Consider the following 7,412-nt stretch of genomic DNA (forward strand, 5'->3'; position numbering starts at 1 on the left):
GGCCGGGAGCGGCCACTGCCCTCTAGTCTGGGAAACAAAGCGAGATACCAACTCAAAAAAAAAAAGATAGAAAGAAAAAAAGAAACAATATCCATAATCTATGAAGAACTCAAAACGAATCGGCAAGAGAAAGGTAAATGACCGCATTAAAAAGTGGGCAAATGACATGTACAAACATGTCTCAAAAGAAGATATGCAAATGGCCAAGAAACATATGAAAAAATGCTCAATATCACTTATCATCAGGGAGATATAAATTAAAACCACAAAATACCACCTTATACCAGTCAGAATGGCCATTATTACAAAATTAAAAAAAAAAAACAATGCATGCAGTCACGGATGCAGTGAAAAGGGAACACTTATACACTGTTGGTGAGAGTGTAACTGGTACAATCTTTATAGAAGTTGGTATGGAGATTTCTCAAACAACTAAAAGTAGATTTGTCATTTGATCCAGCAATCCCACTAGGTATCTACCCAAAGGAACAGAGGTAGTTATACAAAAAAGACATCTGCACTCGCATGTTAGTTACAGCACAATTCACAATTGCAAAGATGTGAAATCAACCTAAATGCCCATCTGCTGATTAGTGGATAATGAAAATGTGTTATATATACACTATGAAATACTATTCAGCCATCAAAGAGAATGAAATAACACCTTTGGCAGCAACATGGATGGAATTGGAGAACATCATCCTGAGTGAACTAACTCAGGAACAGAAAACCAAACACCACACATTCTTACTTATAAACCAGAGCTAAACTAAGGATCCACTAAGGCATAGAGAATGGTTATAATGGACATTGCAGACTCAGAATGTGTGTGGGGGAAGGGGTAGAAAGACAAAAAATCACCTATTGGGTACAATGTGCACAGGTAGGTACACTTAAAGCCCAGACTTCTTCGCCACTGTACAAAACAACCATGTAACTAAAAACTATTTGTATCCCCTACAACGATTGAAATAGAGGTAAAAAAAAGTCTGAATTTCATATATATATAATTTTTTTTAGTGTGTGTCCCATGCAATATTTGGCATCAGCGCTATCCATGCCCTGAATGCTTTCCATACCACCAACTTTATTTCTTTTCTTTTTCTTTTTTTGAGTTGGAGTCTCACTCTGTCGCCCAGGCATGCTCACAGCCACCACAGCCTCAGCCTGCTGGGCTCAGGTGATCCTTCCACTTCAGCCTTCCAAGTAGCTGGACCTACAGGCACATGTCACCACACCTGGCTAATTTTTTAATTTATTGTAGAGGTGAGGTCCCACCAAGTTGCCCAGGTTGGTCTCAAACTCATGGGCTCAGGCAATCCCCTTACCTTGGCCTCCCAAAGTGCTGGGATTATAGGCGTGAACCACCGCGCCCAACATTTGTTTCTTGCTATGCTGTATTTCACATCTGAAATTTGGGACAGGCTGGACTACTTGAAACTCCCCAAGTGGCTCAGACCTTACTTCATCCATAAGTGCTTAGTACCTTCTCTTCCCTCCACCAGAAAGACCGTTCTCCCTTCTCACACTGGCCTACCTCTGCTTATCTCTTGGGATTCAGAACACTGGGTCCCCCTCCTCCAAGAAGCCTCCCTGCTCCCTCATAATGAATCGGCTGCTCTCCTGGATAGTGGGAGGCCCCTGTGTGCCTGGATGGCAACGCAACACCCTCTGACAGTCCCATAGTCCTTCTCCCTCTCTACAGACGGTGAGTCGCCAGCACCTCTGTGACATTCTGGCCCACATCTGGCCCAGCCCACAAGGCTCCATCCAGCTGGAAGCTCCCCAGAGCCCAGAACCTTGGCTGAGGCCCCAGCTTTCTTCTTGCTTTCCTGGCCCAGGTCCCAGGCTGACGGTTCACACTCCCTTCTCGCCTGAGTTCCCACGAAAAGTAGCCTCCACCCCCCAGCCCCCTGCCCAGGACCAGATTACAAAATGCTGAGACAATGGAGGCTTCCAGCCAAATTTCCAACAGGCCTGCCCTGCCGCTAAATCACCAGCAACATCTGCGTGTACATCTGGGGACAGATGCCGGCAGCTGAGGCCACAGAGCATGTGGCTTTGTCACACTGGGTCAGCATGAGCCTTAGCGGTGCTGGTGGAGAGGGAGCTCAGACGTAAAGTGAGGACCCTTGAGTCTGACTCCCAGTCCTACACCTTTCTACCTGCCAGGTATTGCACAAATGAACACCCTCCCTTTGACCCTCTGTTTTCTTATCTGTAAAATGGAGATCATAATGCTCATCCCTCAGATGTGCTATCAAAGGATAGTGCCTGACATGTACAAAGATGCCGGCTAGGACCTTCACTTGCCTCTTTCAAGGCTGGAGGTAGCAGAACCAGAGTTCTCCTTGGCAATTTCTTCTCACAGAATCACCAACCAGGCCCAAGTAACTTCATTCAAGAGTAGAGGAGGGCCGGGCTTGGTGGCTTAACCTGTAATCCCAGCACTTTGGGAGGCCGAGACAAGTGGATTGCCTGAGCCTGTGGGTTCGAGACCTGCCGGGGCAACTTGGTGAGACCTCATCTCTATAATAAATAAAAAAACCTAGCCAGGCGTGGTAGCGCACGCCTATAGTTCCGGCTACTTGCAAGGCCGAGGTAGAAGGACTGCCAGAACCTAGCAGGTCGAGGCTGCGGTGGCCAGGAGCGTGCCACTGTACTCCAGCCTGGACAACACAGTGAGACTCCAACTCAAAAAAAAAAAAAAAAAAAAAGAGTAACGGAGGGTCACTCGAGCCCATGCTCCACTCACAGCACAGGTTCCAGACAACATCTGCCTAATAACAATGGTTCCCACTCACCGGCCCAGTTGGACACATAGAGTTGTCAAATCAAGCTAAAGGTGAGAATGACTGAACAGGGAGGTGACAAAGGCCAAGAGCCAGGCAATGGAAGTTGCAAAGGCTCAGGGAGGTGGGGGCGTGGAGGGGTCCAGGTTCCTCGAGGCTGTCCCCTCTATCCCTCCTCTCTGCCTAAACCTCTTCTGACCCACCCTTTGCCTCAAGCTTCCCTTGTGGACTTCCTGTGGCACTGCTCAGCGTCCCCACTATTTGTAGCATGTATTTACTGGCAGGATTATCTGTTTACTCTCTACCTCTCCCTCCAGACTAAGTGCCTCAAGGGCAAGGACCTCCCAGTTTATAAATAACAGCAACCAAAAGTGTTTAAAATTATCTCCAAGATCTGACCAGATCACTATACATTATATGGCTCAAAACATCACTAAGTATCTGGCTGGGTGTGGCAGCTCATGCCTGTAATTCCAGCCATTCGGGAGGAGGCCAAGGTAGAAGGATTACTTGAGCCCAGGAGTTCCAGTCTGGGCAACACAGCAAGACCTCATCTCTACAAAAAAATAAAAATAAATCATTGTGTATTCTATGAATATATACAACTGTTTGTCAATTAAAAATAAAATTGTCCGGGCTTGGTGGCTCAGCCTGTAATTTCAGCACTTTGGGAGGCCAAGGCAAGTGGATTGCCTGAGCCCGTGGGTTTGAGACCACCCTGGGCAACTCGGTGAGACCTCGTCTCTACAAGAAATTAAAAATTAGCTGGACATGGTAGTGTGCGCCTGTGGTTCTGGCTACTTTGAAGGCTAAGGCGGAAGGATCACCGGAACCCAGCAGATTGATGCCGGGGTGGCCATGAGTGTGTCACTGCACTCCAGCCTGGGTGACAGAGTGAGACTCCAACTCAAAAAAAAAAATTAAATGAAAAATAAAATAAAATTGAAGAAAAGTGTCTATATGCACACACACTTCCAATAGTCATCGCTTCTGTCCTTACAATAAAAAAAAAAGCTGAACGAACGGAAAATCAATGAATTGTCTTAGATCCTTCAGAAAATTGAAAAAATTGAAGTCAGTGCAAACCACCCCCCTAAAAACTGGAGGGGTGTAGGAGCACCACAGCTAAGGCTGCCTCCTGGGAGAGTGGAAGTTGCTGGAGCCAGGAACCGGTGGGGACACTTAAGATGACCATTGCTGGAGCCTCCGTGTTGAGAGTGTAAAATGTTTAGGGGCCGAGCCTTGGGGACCCTACATTTTTGTGGGTTTTATCTCCAAAAGTCATATTTCTGGTAGGGAAAGTAACCATTTTGAAATACACCCAGATCATTGTCTCTAACAAAGGCTTGCCCTCAAGGGAGACCACTTTACTCCTCTCATCTGCTCTGGGCAATTAGATAGCTCCAGCCTTCTCTTGCCTTCCTATCTCACAAAGGGGAGGGGGTGATTTTTAAAAACTAAGAGGTTCAGGTGAAGGTCCCAGCTCAGCAGCCAGGCACAGTGGCTCACGTCTGTAATCCCATTACTCTGAGAGGTGGGGGTGAGAGGATTGCCTGGGCCCAGGGGTTCAAGACCAGCCTGGGCAACTTGGTGAGACCTCATCTCTACAAGAAATCTAAAAACTAGCCAGGCATAACGGCTGCAGTTCCAGCTACTTGGAAGGCTAAGGTGGAAGGATCACCTGAGCCCAGCAGATCGAGGTGGCCGTGAGTGTCCCACTGCATTCATTCCACTATGGGAGACAGAGACTCCAACTCAAAAAAAAAAAAAGAGAAAAGAAATTTCCAGCTCAGGAACTCAGGACCCCTTTAACAAACAAAAACCCAAATGGGATTTAATCATAAGATTATAAAATAATGCTGGGCTTGGTGGCTCAGCCTGTAATCCCAGCACTTTGGGAGGCCAAAGCAAGTGGATTGCCTGAGCCCGCTGTTTCGAGACCCACCTGGACAACTTGGCGAGACCTTGTCTCTACAATAAATCAAAAATTAGCTGGGCGTGGTAGCACGCACCTGTAGTTCCAGCTACTTGGAAGGCTGAGGTGGAAGGATCGCCAGAGCCCAGCAGGTTGAGGCTGCGGTGGCCAGGAGCGTGCCACTGCACTCCAGTCTGGGTGACAGAGTGAGACTCCAACTCGAAAAAAAAAAAAAGATTATAAAATGCTCCCCCTCCCACCTTACCACCACATCCACAGGTACAATAACAGTGGCTTTCAACTCAGAGAGTGCAAGTAAAAGATTCTGTTAAGGACCAGGCACAGTGGGTCACGCCTGTAATCCCAGCACTTTGGAAGGCCAAGGAAGAAGAATTGCTTGAGCCCAGGAGTTCAAGACTAACCAGGGAGACATAATGAGACTTTGTCTCTTAAAAAAAATCAGCAGGTATAGTGGTACAAGCCTATAGTCCCAGCTACCTGGGAGAGGTAGGAAGTTTACTTGAGCCCAGGAGGTCAAGGCTGCGGTGAATCATGATCATGCTGCTGCACACCACCATGGGTGACAGAGTGAGATCCTGACTCAAAAAAAAAAATTCTGTTTAAGAATTCTTGGGAAGGCCAGGCTCAGTGGCTCGGCCTGCAATCCCAGCTCTTTGGGAGGCCGAGGCAAGTGGATTGCCTGAGCCCGTGGGTTTGAGACCACCCTGGGCAACTCGGCGAGACCTAATCTCTACAATAAATAAATATATAATTAGCTGGGTGTGGTAGCCAGTACCTGTAGTTCCAGCTACTTGGAAGGCTGAGGCGGAAGGATCTCCTGAGCCCAGCAGATCAACACTGGGGTGGCCGTGAGCATGAGTGCCACTGTACTACAGCCTGGGCGATGGAGTGAGACTCTAATTAAAAAAAAAAAAAGAATTCTTGGGAAAACCAGACAACAGGAGAAAAAACAACAAAGAACTAGAATAATTTATTTGAAGCCTGTGGCACCTACAGATACAGTAAACATTAGAGATTGCTCAGTTCCTAACCATAAAACCTCACACTGAAAGCCCGAGTACCTCAGTTCCTATTACCAGAAACATCATGACTAGCTTTCAGTAAAAAATTATAAGCAGCCGGGCTTGGTGGCTCAGCCTGTAATCCTGCGCTTTAGGAGGCTGAGGTGAATGAATTGCCTGAGCCCACGGGTTCGAGACCCGCCTGGATAGCAAGAGCTCATCTCTACAGTAAATCAAAAAATTAGCCAGGCGTGGTAGCGCGCACCTAAATTCCAGCTACTCAGAAGGCTGAGATGGAAGGATCTAAGGAGCCCAGCAGGTCAAGGTTGTGGTGGCCGGGAGCGGCCACTGCACTCCAGTCTGGGCGACAGAGTGAGACTCCAACTAAAAAAAAACACAAAAAATTATAAGCAAGAAAATAACACAGTATAAAGAGACAGAGCAAACATCAGAACAAGACTCAGATGAAATACAGTTTATCAGATTAAAAAAAATTGTAATTCCGTGACTTTGGGAGGCTGAGGTGAGTGGATTGCCTGAGCCTGCAGGTTTGAGACCCGCCTGGGCAGTGAGACCTCATCTCTACAATCAATCAAAAATGAGCCGGGCGTGGTAGCGCGCGCCTGTAGTTCCAGCTCCTTGGAAGGCTGAGGCGGAAGAATCGCCGGAGCCCAGCAGGTCGAGGCTGTGGTGGCCGGGAGCGGCCACTGCACTCCAGTCTGGGCGACAGAGTGAGACTCCAACTAAAAAAAAACACAAAAAATTATAAGCAAGAAAATAACACAGTATAAAGAGACAGAGCAAACATCAGAACAAGACTCAGATGAAATACAGTTTATCAGATTAAAAAAAATTGTAATTCCGTGACTTTGGGAGGCTGAGGTGAGTGGATTGCCTGAGCCTGCAGGTTTGAGACCCGCCTGGGCAGTGAGACCTCATCTCTACAATCAATCAAAAATGAGCCGGGCGTGGTAGCGCGCGCCTGTAGTTCCAGCTCCTTGGAAGGCTGAGGCGGAAGAATCGCCGGAGCCCAGCAGGTCGAGGCTGTGGTGGCCGGGAGCGGCCACTGCACTCCAGTCTGGGCGACAGAGTGAGACTCCAACTAAAAAAAAACACAAAAAATTATAAGCAAGAAAATAACACAGTATAAAGAGACAGAGCAAACATCAGAACAAGACTCAGATGAAATACAGTTTATCAGATTAAAAAAAATTGTAATTCCGTGACTTTGGGAGGCTGAGGTGAGTGGATTGCCTGAGCCTGCAGGTTTGAGACCCGCCTGGGCAGTGAGACCTCATCTCTACAATCAATCAAAAATGAGCCGGGCGTGGTAGCGCGCGCCTGTAGTTCCAGCTCCTTGGAAGGCTGAGGCGGAAGAATCGCCGGAGCCCAGCAGGTCGAGGCTGTGGTGGCCGGGAGCGGCCACTGCACTCCAGTCTGGGCGACAGAGTGAGACTCCAACTAAAAAAAAACACAAAAAATTATAAGCAAGAAAATAACACAGTATAAAGAGACAGAGCAAACATCAGAACAAGACTCAGATGAAATACAGTTTATCAGATTAAAAAAAATTGTAATTCCGTGACTTTGGGAGGCTGAGGTGAGTGGATTGCCTGAGCCTGCAGGTTTGAGACCCGCCTGGGCAGTGAGACCTCATCTCTACAATCAATCAAAAATGAGCCG

This window comes from Carlito syrichta, unplaced genomic scaffold (assembly GCF_000164805.1).
Source record: "Carlito syrichta isolate Samal-C Ts95f unplaced genomic scaffold, Tarsius_syrichta-2.0.1 Scaffold136857, whole genome shotgun sequence".
Classification (NCBI taxonomy): domain Eukaryota; kingdom Metazoa; phylum Chordata; class Mammalia; order Primates; family Tarsiidae; genus Carlito; species Carlito syrichta.